This window comes from Zingiber officinale, chromosome 9A (genome assembly GCF_018446385.1).
Source record: "Zingiber officinale cultivar Zhangliang chromosome 9A, Zo_v1.1, whole genome shotgun sequence".
Classification (NCBI taxonomy): domain Eukaryota; kingdom Viridiplantae; phylum Streptophyta; class Magnoliopsida; order Zingiberales; family Zingiberaceae; genus Zingiber; species Zingiber officinale.
Window position 1 is genome coordinate 48,659,655 of NC_056002.1, and position 17,677 is coordinate 48,677,331.

Genomic DNA, 17,677 nt, shown 5'->3' on the forward strand with positions numbered 1-17,677 from the left:
ACAGATTCAGCGATTCAAAATATAGAAAGACAGATTGGGCAGTTAGCTTCCAGCCTTAATCAAATGCAAGCTCAAGGATCAAGTCAATTGCCTTCACAAACAACTCCTAATCCGAAAGGGAATGTTAGTGCTTTAACTTTGAGAAGTGGGAAAAGAGTTGCAGAATTTTCAATTGAAGAAACTGCTGTTGGAAAGTGTCCAGAAATCCAGCAACAAAGTTCCAGTAGTGAAGGAATTCAGACAGAGCAGAATGTGCCAACTTCGGGTTTAACTCAAAGTTCCATTGATCCATTGAATATGGAGCATTCACAAGGAGAAGGAAGCTTAATTCCGAAATTTTCCAGCAATTTTTGTCCAGCTGAACATTTTCCAGCAGCAATTCCAGATTTCAGCAAACCTGGAAATTCAGGAAATCAAAATTCAATTCAGGAAGCTACCGGGCCACATATTCCATTGCCTTTTCCTCAACGGAAAACCCAACCGAGGAAGGATGTAGAAGAGGAAAGAGCTAAGGAATTTCAAGAGCTGGTGAATTTGTTTAGCAAGGTGGAAGTAAATGTTCCTTTACTCACAATGATTAAGCAAATTCCAAAATACGCTAAATTTTTTAAGGATCTTTGTGTGCATAAGAAGAAGTTGAAAGGGAATGAGCTGATTAGCATGGGCAAAAATGTATCTGCACTTCTTCAACCAGTTCCTCAGAAATGTGAAGATCCTGGCGTGTTTACAGTCCCTTGTGAGATTGGAAGTAGTCTTTTTAAGGATGCCATGCTAGATTTGGGAGCTTCAATTAATGTGATGTCGAAATCAGTTTTTTAAACTTTAGGCATTGGACCATTACAACCTACAGGAGTAGTCATTCAGTTAGCTGACCGCAGTCAGACTCATCCAGCTGGAGTTATTGAAGATGTATTAGTTAAGGTGAGAGAACTCATTTTTCCTGCAGATTTTTATATCCTTGATATGGAGGGAGACTACCTGGCCAGTAGATCTCCACTCATTCTAGGACGACCATTCTTGAAGACTGCAAGGACAAAAATTGATGTTCATGCGGGCACACTTTCTATGGAGATAGGTGATACAGTGGTCCAATTCAGTATTTTTGACGCTATGAAGCATCCTAGAGAGGATCATTCTATTCTTAGTTTGGACATTTCAAAGGAGCTGGATAACATGGATTTCTTTTCAGTAATCGATTCAGATCTTACAGAGGTTGGTCAAGGTGATGAATCTTCTATATTTTTGGAAGATATGTCAGCCGTGGGAGTGGATGATGAGTCTTTTGGATTATTTCCAAGTGAGAGAGATGATTTATGCGTAGGGGATTGCTTAGGAGAAGCTCTATCCCTAGGATCACCCAGAGAAGAGAAATCATGCGTAGGGGATTGCTTAGCAGAAGCTCTACCCTTAGGATCGCCTTCAGTTGACCAGATTCAGGATGAGTTGAAGCCATTGCCTTCACACTTGAAGTATGCTTATTTAGGAGAGAACCAGCAGCTACCTGTCATCATAGCCCAGAATCTAGCACCAGAACAAGAAAGTAAATTATTAGAGATTCTGAGGCAGCACAAGAGAGCCATTGGATGGACTTTAGCAGATATTCCTGGTATTAGTCCTTCTATTTGTATGCACAGGATTTATTTAGAGGAGGATGTGAAACCAGTAAGACAACCCCAGAGGAGACTTAACCCACTGATCCTTGATGTAGTAAAGAAAGAGGTGACTAGACTTCTACAGGCAGGTATTATTTACCCTATTTCTGACAGTAAGTGGGTAAGTCCCATCCATGTGGTTCCAAAAAAATCAGGGGTGACAGTTGTGGCTAATGAAGAGAATGAGTTAGTGCCCACCAGAGTGAAAAATTCTTGGAGAGTTTGTATAGACTACAGGAAGCTGAATCAAGCAAGCAAGAAGGACCACTACCCCTTGCCTTTTATTGATCAGATGTTGGAGAGACTGGCGGGGAAGTCACATTATTGCTTCCTTGATGGCTACACTGGATATTTTCAGATTTGCATCCACCCAGAGGACCAGGAGAAGACCACCTTCACTTGCCCTTTCGGTACATTTGCTTACAGACGCATGCCATTTGGACTTTGTAACGCTCCAGGAACTTTTCAGCGATGCATGGTAAGTATTTTTGGTGATTTATTAGAGCATTGCATGGAGGTTTTCATGGATGATTTTTCTGTATATGGTTCATCATTTGATGCATGTTTGGAAAATTTGTCTAGGGTTTTAGATAGATGCATTGAGACTGATTTAGTGCTTAATTTTGAAAAATGCCATTTTATGGTTGAGCATGGCATTGTTTTAGGACACATAGTTTCTAGGAAAGGAATTGAGGTAGATCCTGCTAAAATTAGTGCTATATCTTCCTTATCTTATCCCGCATGCGTGCGGGATGTTCGAGCTTTTCTTGGTCATGCAGGATTTTACAGGAGATTTATTAGAGATTTCAGTCAGATTGCTCTTCCACTGTCTCAGTTGCTTCAGAAAGATGTTGAGTTTCATTTTGATCAAAAGTGTAAGGAGGCTTTTCAGAAATTGAAGGAAGCATTGAGTTCTGCACCTATTATCAGGCCACCAGATTGGACTCTACCATTTGAGCTTATGTGTGATGCTTCAAATTTTGCTATAGGGGCAGTTCTTGCGCAAAGAGTAGATGGAGCACCACATGTTATCTGCTATGCATCTAAAACCTTGGATTCAGCTCAAGCGAATTACACCACTACAGAAAAAGAGCTTCTTGCCATTGTTTTTGCTTTAGATAAATTTCGATCATATTTACTTTGTTCTCACGTGGTTGTATTTTCGGATCATGCAGCTTTGAAGTTCCTCCTCAAGAAGCCAGATGCTAAACCTAGATTGATTAGATGGATGCTTCTTCTCCAGGAGTTTGATTTGGAGATTCAAGATAGGAGTGGGAAGGAAAACTTGGTTGCCGATCACTTGAGCAGAATTGAAGGGGACTTGGATCATACGATTATTGATGATGATTTTAGAGATAAGCAGCTTTTTCGGATGCATGGTGAATTTCCCTGGTATGCAGATCTTGTTAACTTCTTAGTAGGTCAAGTTTTTCCTGCACAATTTTCAAAAGCTCAGAAGAATAAATTGAAAAGTGATTCGAAATATTATGTGTGGGATGATCCTTATTTATGGAAATTTTGTAGTGATCAGATCATTAGAAGATGCATACCTGATTGTGAGTTTCAGTCTGTACTTGCATGTTGTCATTCATCTGAGTTTGGAGGGCATTTTGGACCGCAGAGGACTGCTAGGAAAGTCTTGGAGTGTGGTTTTTATTGGCCTACTATTTTTCGTGATGCATATGTTTTTTGTAGATCATGTGATAGGTGTCAAAGGACTGGGAATATAGGACCTAAGAATGAAATGTCTCAGTACTACATGTTATTTTGTGAGATATTTGATGTATGGGGTATTGATTTCATGGGTCCATTTCCTGTTTCTTTTGGATTTTCATATATTTTGTTGGCATGTGATTATGTTTCCAAATGGGTGGAGGCCATTCTCACTAGGACTGACGATTCTTCAGTTGTTGTGAGTTTTGTCAGGACACATATTTTCTGCAGGTTTGGAGTGCCTAAAGCAATAATTAGTGATCAGGGGACACATTTTTGTAACAGACTTATGAAGGCAATGCTGAGTAGATATGGGGTTTCACATAGAATTTCAACTCTTATCATCCCCAAACAAATGGACAGGCTGAGGTGTCAAACAGAGAAGTGAAGAGAATTTTAGAGAAAACTGTGAGACCTGATAGGAAAACTGATGGAAGTCGCCTTCAAGGGTGTTGAAGATGCCTCCAATATCTTATGGAGGTCACCATCAAGGGTGTTGAAGGCACCTTCAACGCATTTTGATGGGATTTTTGCCGCCTTCATGTGGGGCGTCCCCGACTTAACGAGAGGTGGCTCGAACCACTTTTTTTTGTTTTAATTATGTTTTAATTCATTTGACAGTTGAGTGTTGATTAATTAAGTTTTAAGTACTAATTCATTTTAATTAAGTTTAAATTAATTATTTAATTTAATTTGTTTTGAATTTTAAAGTACGATAAGTTTAACATAAAGTGAGTTAGAGTAAAGTTAAGATTTTAATTAAGGTTAAATTAATTTTGTTTGAGTTATTAATTTTAATTATAGTTTTACCTAAGCTTAATTAAGTTTAATTAAATGTTAATTTAAGTTTTAATTTTTAATTTTAATTCTAAATCTAATTTAATTTTAACTTTAATTTTAATTTAATTTTAAGTTTAAAGTTAAGTTAATTTACATTTACTTTTAATTTTAAGTTAATTTAATTTTAATTTTAATTTATGTTAATTTTAGTTTTAATTTTAATACTAATTTAATTTTAAGGTTAATTTTATTTTAGTTACAATTTAAATTTAATTTAAAGTTTAATTTAAATTTTAGTTTCAATTTAAATTTAATTTAAAGTTTAATTTAAATTTTAGTTTTACTTTTAATTTAATTTTAAGTTTAATTGAAATTTTAGTTAAATTTTAATTTAATTTAAAGTTTAATTTAAATTTTAGTTTTAATTTTAATTTAATTTTAAGTTTAATTTAAATTTTAGTTTTATTTTAATGTTATGGTAATTTTAATTTTAATTTAATTTAAGTTTAAGTTTAGTTTTAGTTTTAGTTATAATTTTAATTTAATTTAAGTTTATGTTTAAGTTTAATTTTAATTCCAATTTAATTTTTAAGTTTAATTTATTTTTTTGTTTAAATTTTAAGTTTAATTTTAATTGAATTTAATTTGATTTGAATTTTAAAGTTTACCTTATTTATCTCACCTAGTATAGTTGTTCATCCAAAATATTTCCTATAGTTTTATGAGATGAGTTATACTTATTATTTTAGAAGATAATTTGACTTTGTGTTAGATTTAAGTTTAACCGTCAGTCAATTAAATGCATATTTCAAAAATTAGCTTCCAATCTGTGGCGAGGTATATGAGTCTTTTTGGGTATCAAAGCAATGACCATTTCTTAAGAGTGTCAATTCAGGTGGGTCGGGTCAGGTTGGGCCGAGTTGATTTTTTTTTTTTTAACCCTACTCGAACCTGACCCGAGCTCGAATTCAACCCGAAACCCCTAAACCCGAACCTAAACCCAACCAACACGACCAACCCGAACTCGACCTGGATAACTCGAAAACCTAATTCAAAATGACTTTTTTTTTTGTTATTTCCCTATAATTCTTTACTTTTATCTCAATACTCTATTATTATCATACTAACATTGATATTAATAAACATAAAAATATCTTAATTTTTAAAATAAAATTCGATTTAACCCTAAAAACTCACTAAACCCTATATTTGGGTCAACTCGGGTCAACCCAAACCCGACCCGACCCAACCTAAAAACTCTCTAATCTAAACTTGACCTAAACCCAAAAATTTCCAACCGAACTTGATTTTTTTTGGATCGACTCGGGTTGGGTTCTCGGGTCGGATTCATTTTTGATACCCATACCATTTATAGATAAAGAATTTTTAAGAAATATGACATTTAATTTTCCTATTAATAAACCTTAGTCTAACTAGTCTAGAATTTAGTGAGGTAGTTTCAGTTAGTTTCACTTAGCTCAACAGACTAAGAGGGTATGCCTTGCCCTACTTGAGTCCCTAGACTAAGATTCCCTAATGTATTATCATCTCGCCCCACCTTGGTACTAGGTTGGACAAAAGTGAAGTTATCTTTTAAATCTAGTCCTAATTACTAAGTCGGATATACTATTATTTTGGAGGTGTCAACTAGATTGGAGCATCCTCTTGAATTATTGAACTAGGATTTTTTTTTTTAAAGTTTTATGTTTATGTCTATTTGTTTTATAGTTATAGTATACTTGATTATAATTTTATTTGTGAGTTTTACCCTTTTGTTTTAATTTGGACTGGTAATCCAAATTTGGTTTACCTGTTTTGAATTTATAGTTTGGATTTAGTTTATTAGATTTATTTAAGATATTTTCTCATTTTGTTCTTATATAATGTATTTTATTTTTAGGTACATAGTATTAATTTTGATTTGATCCTACTTGCTTAGTTAGATAAGCTTTTGGAACCCAAGCTTTGGTTTATTTTTTATTTTGGCTTACCAGTGATATAAATATTTTATTTGTTGAGTTGGACTTGTATCTGAATTCAAATTTATTGTACACAATTCGTTGTGATTCAAGTACCATATCTAGATACTTGGATCTTATTGTGAATTTTTCTAAAATTTCTTTTAGTTCAACAACTTCACTTTTCAATTTAGAATTTTCTCCTCAAAATTTGCAACTTAAGTTAGATTTCCAGATTGAACTGGTTCAGTTGTTAGGCTTGATTTTAATTGTTCTTTTAGATTTTGATTTTCCTTAAGAAGTTGATTAATTTGAGTTTATGATTTTACTAATTTTCTATTCATGCATGTCATAATTTTAAAGAAACTAGTAGATAAGTTAGAATAGACCTCTTTGGCTCCTTCAAAAATAAGTACGGACTCGTGGCTTGATTCATATTCAGACTCGTTGTTTTGATCTACTTTGTTTTCTGATTTCGATCCGGATGCCATCAGCATGAGGTAATTCTACTACTTTGGTTCTTCAGTGTCCGATTCTTCGGAGGAGGACTCATCCCAAGTCATCTTGAGAGCCTTCGTCTTCTTGAATTTCTTTTGCTTGCCCTCCTTAAGTTTTGGATACTCATGCTTGTAGTGTCCTTTTCTGTTACCCCCGTAGCACATGACATTGGTTTTGTTGGAGGTAGACTTTATCTTCTACATATCCTTCTTCGTAATGTCTTTTTTTCTCCTAGTGAACATTTTTCTCACCAAGTTCAATAGGTGTTCTTCATCATCTAAGTCTGAGTCAGACTCAGTTTCATCATCTATACATATCATTTGTTTTGGACTTTGTTTCTTTAGAGGGGCCTACAAAGAAAGTAATACCTTTCTCGACCTACTTAGAGTTAATTTGCTCGTGTAGTTTTTGTTGGGACCGAAAAGTAGCTAGAGGGGGGGGGTGAATAGCTCGTCGCGTGCTTCGTGGTTGACGTTGCTTGTTTCTTTGAAGATGTGCAGCGGAAAATACATAAACAAAAGCATACAACGCTAACACGGTTGGTTTACTTGGTATCCACCTCACAAGAGGTGACTAGTCCAAGGATCCACACCTACTCACGCACCCTCCACTAATAAAACTCTCCTTTATGGTAACTACCAAAGGAGGAGAAGCCCTACAAGACTCTCAATACAAGAAGAAAGGGAAAGGTAATGAGATACAAGCTTACAATGAGTGTAGAAACCCTAACCCTAGCTTTCTTCCTTGTCTTTGATCCGCCTCTTGACTTGGAAAACCTCCAAGATCCTTCAAGAACTGGCGATCTGAGCTTTGAGAGCGCTGTGGAGAAGCTGGCGAGAGATCTGATATGAAAACCGTGAAGAGATACCGCAGCCATCGCACGCCTGCAGCTCAAATACGACGTAGCGGTCGGATCCCGATCGATTCGAAAACTCCCAATCGATCGGGGAGGCTTTGGATCGATCCACGGATTGATCCAGAGCGCCTCTGTGCTCTGGGAAAACGCCTGGATCGATCCACGGATCGATCCAGCGCTTATCGCGCGAACCAGCAACGTCCCAATCGATCGACTGATCGATTGGGACCTCTGGATCGATCCACTGATCGATCCAGAGGCTCTCTGTTCGCTGGGAAAGACCAGAGGCTTTCTGTTCGCTGGGAAAAGCCTGGATCGATCCACTGATCGATCCAGTTCTTGGTTTTTGCCCAAAACCAAGTCCCAAGCCTATCAAACCAACATCCGGTCAACCTTGACCTGTTGGTACATTATGCTTAGCATCTGGTCACTCCCTTGACCTGTCAGGACTCCCCACCAAGTGTCCGGTCAATCCCTTTGACCCACTTGGACTTTTCTCTTCGTGCCAAGTATCCAGTCAATCCTTTGACCTACTTGGACTTCTCTCTTCGTGCCAAGTATCCAGTCAATCCGTTGACCTACTTGGACTTCCAAACACCAGATGTTTGATCATCCTTGATCCATCTGGATTTTCCCTGTGCCTGGCTTCACTCACCAGGACTTCCAATCTGCCTAGCTTCACTCACCAGGTCTTTCACCTAGCTTCACTCACTAGGATTTTCACCTGGCTTCACTCACCAGGATTTCCTTCTGCCTGGCTTCACTCACCAGGACTTTCTTCTGCCTGGCTTCACTCACCAGGACTTTCACCCAGCTCCACTCACTAGGATTTCTCTTCTGCCTGGCTTCACTCACCAGGTCTTTCTTCTGCCTGGCTTCACTCACCAGGACTTTCACCTAGCTTCACTCACTAGGATTTTCACCTGGTTTCACTCACCAGGATTTTCTTCTACCTAACATTCCAGTTAGGGCTTCCCAGTCAAGTATCCAGTCATCCTTGACCTACTTGACTCTTCTTCATCCACACTGATCAGAATCTCCTCACATGAACAACTGCACCTGCATTGCCTATTGTGTCTACATATATTGTCAAACATCGAAACTGTGACCAAGACTCAAGCTTGGTCAACTCAGTCAACCTTGACCTAAGGGATATTGCACCAACAATCTCCCCCTTTTTGATGTTTGACAATACCTTTAAGTTTGGACCATTCTGAGTTAAGCTAATCCCATAACCTTAACTCTATTCATGCCAAAGTATGAATGTTGGTTCCCTTCATTCTCCCCCTATGACTTCCCCCATAGGTAATGAAGGCCTAACTTAACCACACATTCTCCCCCTATTGGCACACATCAACCCATCTTTGAGCACACATTAACCCATGCCTCAATTTTTGGGCATACTTCAACAAATGCCCCATTGTTGAAAACTCTCCCCCTGAAGAGTTGCTCATCGTTGTTCACAACTTCACTCATTGTGATCAACACAATAATGAAAGTCCCATACCCTTCATTATCTCCGATGCTCACCCTGGAGCATTAACACGGTCTAATGACCCAAATGAAGGTCCCATACCCTTCATTTATCCTTAACCCTACATTCTTCCTCAATGTAGGCAAATGCCCATCCTTGAGCATTATCCACTTAAAGGAAGGTTAGCCACCTTCCAAGGTTCATGAAAAATAATTTTCATGCCTTTAAAGAGTCCCTCCCCCTAAAGACATGGTGGTAACTTCTGTCATTGCACCAACAATGACTTGGAATCCCTAATCCTTTAGGAAACCCAAATTTAGAAGCTTTGAGGTTCAAATATTCAAAATTTGAAACAAACCTCAACCTAAACTTCAATTTAGTCTTCCTTAACCAATCCATCCTTGTTTGCAACATGAAAACACCCTCTAAAAGTATATAAACGTGTCTTGAGGGGTTAGGAATGGTTACATTGACTAAAATAGGTTTAGAGTGCTGAAGTCAGGCCTTCCCAGCCAAAATCAGCATCCTGGATCGATTGGAGTTGGGTTCCAATCGATTCAACCTATATGAATCGATCCACTGATCGATTCAGGATGTGTGGATCGATCGGCTGATCGATCCAGCGAGCTTCTGCTCGCAAGAATTGCCTTCTGAATCGATCCACGGATCGATTGAGCTCTGATAGTTGCTGAATTTCAAATTCAGCCAACTTCAGAAACCCCTAGAAAATTCTACAAAAATCTAAAAATCATGAAATTTCGTGTAGACATTATTTAGGGCATACTTTATCATGGAAAAATAGTTTTCTATGAAAATACATCATATTTTTCAAAGATTGACACAAGCTTGAAAACTTGCTAAAACTTTAGCGTTTTCTTCAAGTTTGTGTCTAACTATTCAATGGTGATTACTATCAAAAGATAGCCTTCACCAAGGTTTTCCAAAAGCATTTTAAAATAATTTTCAAAACCGATATCCCATCACATTCCTTGGGCTTAATGCACATGACTTGTACATTAGCTTTCCCAATGATGGGAAAACACATAACTATGTGTTTTGATGAACCTAAAACTCAGAAGAATGCACTAAATCAACATCTTGAGTTTTGTTCATCTTCCTAACATCTCACTTATATCTAATGTGCACTTAAACACATACAAGTCACCTTATAGTCCTTGTGAGATGTGAGATTTTGGTTTTACCCTATTCTAGGGATCATGCATATCTATCTAGGCATTTTAAAGATATTAAACATCCACCTAGGATGTCACTTGTTAATAAGTGATGTTAAATGCCATTTGTCTTTAATTTCAAGGAATTTAAACTTAATGCATGATTATGTTATGGCATACATCAAAATGAAATAATTTTCAAAAGAAAATATCCTATAACTACTTGATGTATGAATGTCATGACATGATATTTTTAGATTTTTCATAATAAAACATAAATGCAAAAATAGACATGATGTCATGACATATGATGGGCAAATAATCATGGTAAGGTTTAGCATAAATAAAATATACCTAGATTACCTATCTAAGTATCCTTAACCACTTAGCTAACCCAAAATATATCACTTGTTTTAATTTAAAATGTTAAATCTAGATTGCCCTAAATGCTTCAAAGAAATGCCAAAACCTAAATTGACATTTCTATTTCTCTTGGTTTGTTTATGCCACTTAAGATTAAGCATACTCCTCAAGTGTTGATATATTTCATTTTTCCACAAGAGTAGCACATAAATCAAGGCCCGGAGTGCCTTAAATTTCTAAGAGAATACCAAAATCCCAACTTGGTATTTCTCTAGGTTTTCCCAATTTATGCCCTTTTAAGATAAAATCAAAATTTCACCCAATAAGCACATTTTACTCTTTCAAGAAGTAAATAATAATTCCATTTCATTTTCAAAGGCTAACAAAAACCTTGAAAATGCTCATTGAGTGTCAATTTTCTCAAAGTTGGGTTAACTACCCTTCTAATCGGAGTTGACACTCTCTAACCCCTCTATGGGGTAGAGAAGATGCTCCTAGGAACCAAACACCTATTGGTGCTCCTTGTGTTAGTTAGAGCCCTAGAGCCAATCATTTGATGATTGTATGGACTCATGTATATCATATTTTTGTATATTAATAAAGGCATTGGTTTTTGGTTATTGTGCTTATTTGTATTAGTGTCAGATAAAATAAGTATAGTAACGTCCTTGAGTAGAACGTTCATACCTATATCAATCGATTAGTTGAATCGATAGTGAGATGATATAGGGAACACTACTCTAAATCATTCCTAGTCGAGTATTAACATTCAGGGACAATGTTAATACAATAACACTAGCATGTAGGTCAGCTCGATGACTTGATCTCACAAGTCATGGATATAGAGATATCAAGCTGATACATGGGTATGCATTAGAGAATGTATACTGAATGACCCGCCATGAGAAAGTATCATGGATCGTTATATGAGTGTCATATACTTTCTCATGTGGCTATTAGTATGACTATTAGTCCTTAGACCTGAAGTCACCATGAATCCCTACATAAGGAGTTATGTACTTTAGTTTCATCAAACATCACCCGTAACTGGGTGGACTATAAAGGCGATTACTGGGTATATAACAAATTATGCAGAGGGATGTGAGTGATGTAGATGGGATCTATCCCTCCTATATGACAGGAGAGACATCGATATTCTTGATAGAGTGAGACCACGAAGTGTATGGCCATACCCAAATGAGTCAATATGAGATATTGAGCTCATTTGATTGAGTGAGTCTACTCGGAGTTCAAGATTTAGATTGGTCAGAGGATGACACGGTCTATGCCTCACATTGATCAATCTAGATGTCTAGGATAGAAGGACACTTGTCACATATTGTGAGGAGTCACAATTAGTAGTCACAAGGTGATGTTGGATCTCAACATTTCTTGTAACTTGGGTAGCAATGATGTATTGCTAGATGCCGCTCATTGCTTATGTTTCTAAAAGAGTTTATAACATTGCCAACGTTACAAGAACCTATTGGGTCACACACAAAGAACATGTGCATGGAGATTAGGTTCATATGATGAACCAATAGGATTAGATTCATATGATGAATCAAAGATTGGATTCAAATTAGACTTATTGAGTTAGACTCAATTAGATTCAATTGTTGAATTAGTCTAATTTAAATTTGATTCATGAGTCAATTTATATTAATGAATTGAGATTCATTAAATTAAAATTGACTTGAATCAAAGGTTGTATTTAACTCAACAAGGAAGAAAATTGGCCATGTTTGACTTGACCAAATGGAAGTTGAAACATCAAGTTTGACTTCATGTCTTGCCACATCATCATGAAGGTTGACTCATCCTACTTGGTATGACCAATCTAGCCACATCATTAGCCACATCATCTCCTCATTTAATGGTGTGCCACCTCATGGAGGTTACACACCAAATGCATTAATGTGGCCGGCCACATTAATGTGGGAGTTACACTAGTGTGGCCGGCCACACTAAAGGAAAAATGGGTTTTGTCTTGTGGCAATTTAATTGTGGTAAATGCTTCTTCCTCCTTGTGTGCTTCTTCCTCTCTCAACCTTGCTGATGGTCGTGGGTTTCATGGAGAAAAAGAGGAGTGTGAGTTAAATCCAAAGCCTAAGGGAAGGTGAAGGTCACAAAGGAGGGAACCAAGAGGTGTACATGTGTTTCCTCTTCTATATTCTCTCCTTTCTCACCTTTTAGATCCAATCCGAGAGCCCTAGAAAGTGCTAGCACACTTGTGGGTTCTCCTCTCCATCTTTGAGTGGTAGAAGACCACTCCTTGTTCGTGTGGATACCGCTAGAGGACCGTTCGCTTGACGGTCTCAAGATCCGGCTACCTTTGGACGTTGCGGGATTGCGAAGGGCACGCATCAAGGGTAAATGTTTTTCCCTCGTAGATCTAAGAGTCGATCGTGTTTTAAACTCATACTCGTATTTTTCGTTTGGTTTTACCTTGCACGAGATCCGTGGCTTGGGCGATTCGGGGTTTCCGCGACGCGAAAAGCGGTTTTCGCGGCCCGAAAAACCCAACACCTTGGATGCTCTAGGTACTCACTAGGGATAACTTCCCTAGATACCTTCCTAGTGACCTTGTTGGGCTTCTTTGAAGCCTTGGTCACATTTTCTAGGTCAACTCTAGGGATAGCCTCCCTTGTGACCTTGTTAGTGACTTTCTTAGACTTCTTAGAAGTCTTAGTCACTTTGGTTGCAAAGATACTTCTAGGGATATCTTCCCTTGTATCCTTGACTTGACCTCTAGACTTAGGGTTTGTTCCATAACTATATGGAACCCTATGATAACTAGGCACATCCTTTTTAGCTTTGGGTTTGTATCCCAAACCTCTATGGTCATTGGATGGCTTTTGTACCCCTAAACCTAGGTTATGCTCATTTTGCCCTAATAAGATATTTTCCAATCTTTTTAGGGTCTTTTCTAATTTATCAAGTGTTGACCTCAAGACTTGATTTTCCCTCACTAAGTCCTTAGTATTTGATTTTTCATTTGATCCATGAGCATTTTTATTCTTGGGATTGTATCTATTATCCTTAGTGTTCTTGCCCAAATGTCTATCTACCTTCCTAACCTTAGGTTGGGTAGTCTTGGCATGTAGGGCCACATGCTTTTCCTTAATACCCTCATGCTTTCTATTCTTATGGTAAATTGCATTAAAATGATAAAAATTTGAACTATCATGTTTTTTACCATAACGTAAAGGGGTAGGCTCAATAAATGTTACCTTCTTCTTTACCTTGGAAGCTCCCCCTTGACTGGTGCCTCCTTGAGCCTTGACCATCTTCTTCCCCTTGGGACATTGACTTCGGTAATGCCCTTTTTGTTGACACAAGAAGCACACAATGTGCTCCTTGCTCTTCTTTGTTGTGGGGATGGTCTCCTTGGGCTTCTTCTTGCCCTTGGCTGCCACTTGACCCTTCTTCTTGGCCAATTTAGGGCACTTGCTTTTGTAGTGCCCATTCTCCCTACACTCAAAATATATAATATGATTTTTATTGTTCATTGAACTATTTATACCTTCTTGTGTAGAGATAGCACTTGGTCCTCCATGTGATGTGGATGTAGAGGCTTCCTCTTGATCCGATAGTGATGCTCCTCCATTAGATTTGACATGACTTGTGGAGGTGGAAGCTTCTTCATCCTCTTCTTCTTGTGACCCGGATGTGGAGACTTCTTCTTGCTCCGGTGTCAATGATCTACACTCCCCCTCAATCCTAGAGGTGGAGGCTTCATCATCTTGTACATGGAACAAGGAGTATGCTCCCTCCTTGTTCCCTTAATTGCATTCGCTCGAAGATGAAGCTTCTTCTTGGACCTCTTCTTCGGAAGTTGAGCATCTCTCAACTTCGGAGTCCTCCTCTTGGTCTTGCTCCAATGAGTCGCCCTCTTTGGATTCCTCTTGATTCAGTACAGTAGAGGGTTCTTCATGGATTGTTGCCAATTTGCTCCAAAGCTCCTTGGCATCGTTGAATTCTCCGATTTGAGCCAAAATATGGCTAGACAATAAGTTGACCAAAAGCTTGGTCACTTTATCATTTGCCTCGCTCCTTTGAATTTGCTCCAAGCTCCATTTGCTTTTCTTGAGAAGCTTGCCCTTGGAGTTTGTTGGAGCTTTGAAGCCTTCCATTAGAGCAAACCATTGCTCTATCTCCATCATAAGAAAATTTTCGATTCTTGATTTCCAAGAATCGAAGCTTGTGGATGTGTACGGTGGAGCCACCCTTGTGTCAAATCCAAGTCCATCTTGGAATTGCATCTTGAAGTTGAGCTTCTTGAAATCTTTGACTTTTGATGAATTTGCTTCAACTTCTTCACCCTCTAGCTTTGCTTGTTTTGTTTGCCCCTTCCGGCGATGATTCCGATGAAGAGCAACCTTGCTCTGATACCACTTGTTGGGACCGAAAAGTAGCTAGAGGGGGGGGGGGGTGAATAGCTCGTCGCGTGCTTCGTGGTTGACGTTGCTTGTTTCTTTGAAGATGTGCAGCGGAAAATACAGAAACAAAAGCATACAACGCTAACACGGTTGGTTTACTTGGTATCCACCTTACAAGAGGTGACTAGTCCAAGGATCCACACTTACTCACGCACCCTCCACTAATAAAACTCTCCTTTATGGTAACTACCAAAGGCGGAGAAGCCCTACAAGACTCTCAATACAAGAAGAAAGGGAAAGGTAATGAGATACAAGCTTACAAGCTTACAATGAGTGTAGAAACCCTAACCCTAGCTTTCTTCCTTGTCTTTGATCCGCCTCTTGACTTGGAAAACCTCCAAGATCCTTCAAGAACTGGCGATCTGAGCTTTGAGAGCACTGTGGAGAAGCTGGCGAGAGATCTGATATGAAAACCGTGAAGAGATACCGCAGCCATCGCACGCCTGCAGCTCAAATACGACGCAACGGTCGGATCCCGATCGATTCGAAAACTCCCAATCGATCGGAGAGCGCCTCTGTGCTCTGGGAAAACGCCTGGATCGATCCACGGATCGATCCAGCGCTTATCGCGCGAACCAGCAGCGTGCCAATCGATCGACTGATCGATTGGGACCTCTGGATCAATCCACTGATCGATCCAGAGGCTCTCTGTTCGCTGGGACAGACCTGGATTGATCCACTGATCGATCCAGAGGCTTTCTGTTCGCTGGGAAAAGCCTGGATCGATCCACTGATCGATCCAGCTCCTGGTTTTTGCCCAAAACCAAGTCCCAAGCCTCTCAAACCAACATCCGGTCAACCTTGACCTTTTGGTACATCATGCCTAGCATCTGGTCACTCCCTTGACCTGCCAGGACTCCCCACCAAGTGTCCGGTCAATCCCTTTGACTCACTTGGACTTTTCTCTTCGTGCCAAGTATCCAGTCAATCCTTTGACCTACTTGGACTTCTCTCTTCGTGTCAAGTATCCAGTCAATCCGTTGACCTACTTGGACTTCCAAACACCAGATGTCCGATCATCCTTGATCCATCTGGATTTTCCCTGTGCCTGGCTTCACTCACCAGGACTTCCAATCTGCCTAGCTTCACTCACCAGGTCTTTCACCTAGCTTCATTCACTAGGATTTTCACCTGGCTTCACTCACCAGGATTTCCTTCTGCCTGGCTTCACTCACCAGGACTTTCTTCTGCCTGGCTTCACTCACCAGGACTTTCACCTAGCTTCACTCACTAGGATTTCTCTTCTGTCTGGCTTCACTCACCAGGTCTTTCTTCTGTCTGGCTTCACTCACCAGGACTTTCACCTAGCTTCACTCACTAGGATTTTCACCTGGCTTCACTCACCAGGATTTTCTTCTACCTAACATTCCAGTTAGGACTTCCCAGTCAAGTATCCAGTCATCCTTGACCTACTTGACTCTTCTTCATCCACACTGATCAGAATCTCCTCACATGAACAACCGCACCTGCATTGCCCATTGTGTCTACATATATTGTCAAACATCGAAACTGTGACCAAGACTCAAGCTTGGTCAACTCAGTCAACCTTGACCTAAGGGATATTGCACCAACAGTTTTAATTCGCAAAATAGTTCATCTAGCTTTAATTTAGAAAGATTCCTCAAAATTTTATAGGTATCCACAATAGATGCCCATAATGCATTTCGGGAAAATGAATTTAGAGCACACCTTATGATATCTCAGTTATCCATCTGGTAGTCCATCATGTGGAGTTCACTGAGGATGTCCTTGATCCTTGTGTGTAGTTGGTTCATTGTCTCTCTGTCCTACATCTTAATATTAAATAAACTATTTAGGAGAAGGTCACATTTTGTTACCTTTGCATCGCTTGTGCCTTCATGCAACTCAATCAGTCTTTCCCAAAGTTCCTTGGCATTTTTGAATGATCCAACCTAGTTAAATTCTTCCTTGGTCATTCCGCATTGAAGGGTGTTTATAGCTTTGAACTCAATTTGCGCCTTCTTCTTCATATCTAGTTCCAATTTTCGAGGTTAAGAGGTACTTTTGTAACTTTGTCTATTGACACCTTATATCCTCGTCGAATGGAGAACCACTAGTCGATGTCAGTTTTGAGGTACACCTCCATCTACTTCTTCCAGAATAAAAAGTAATTTTCGTTGAAAAGCAGGGGATGAGCGATACTATGTCCTTTGTTTTAGGCCATGTGATTATTGAAATAAAAAACTAAACAAATCCCAAGGCTTGCTCTTAGGGAAAAGTAACAGTTAAAACTCAACTGGTGTTGTACCAATTTTGAGTAGAAAAAAAAACTTGCAATGAAAAACTTAACTGAAATGGCAATTGTGCCAATTCAGATTGATTCGAAAAATTTAAAATAAAAAAGTAAAGTGGAAAAAATAACAGAAATCAATCCCTTTGCTTGATTGGTGGTTGCACCAATTTAGAGCTAACATGGCTTTGATACCACTTGTAAGATCGGTGCACATGTGAGAAGGGGTGAATCACGTGATTTAAAAAATCTATCTTTTTAGTTTTAAAATCAAAGTGCAGCATAATAAAACAACAAAAAAAATAAGAATACGAACTCAAGGAGTTACTTGGTTCGGAGTCTTCGATGACTCTTACTCGAAGACTCATGATCCCTTGGACTGATTGACAGGAACCTATTCTATAACCACCAGAAGAGGGAATCGAGTACAATAATAAACTAAGGACAAGTGTAACAATCTACACTTTCCTTTATGCAATAATTAAATAATTAAAAAAATCTCCTTACCCAACACTTGA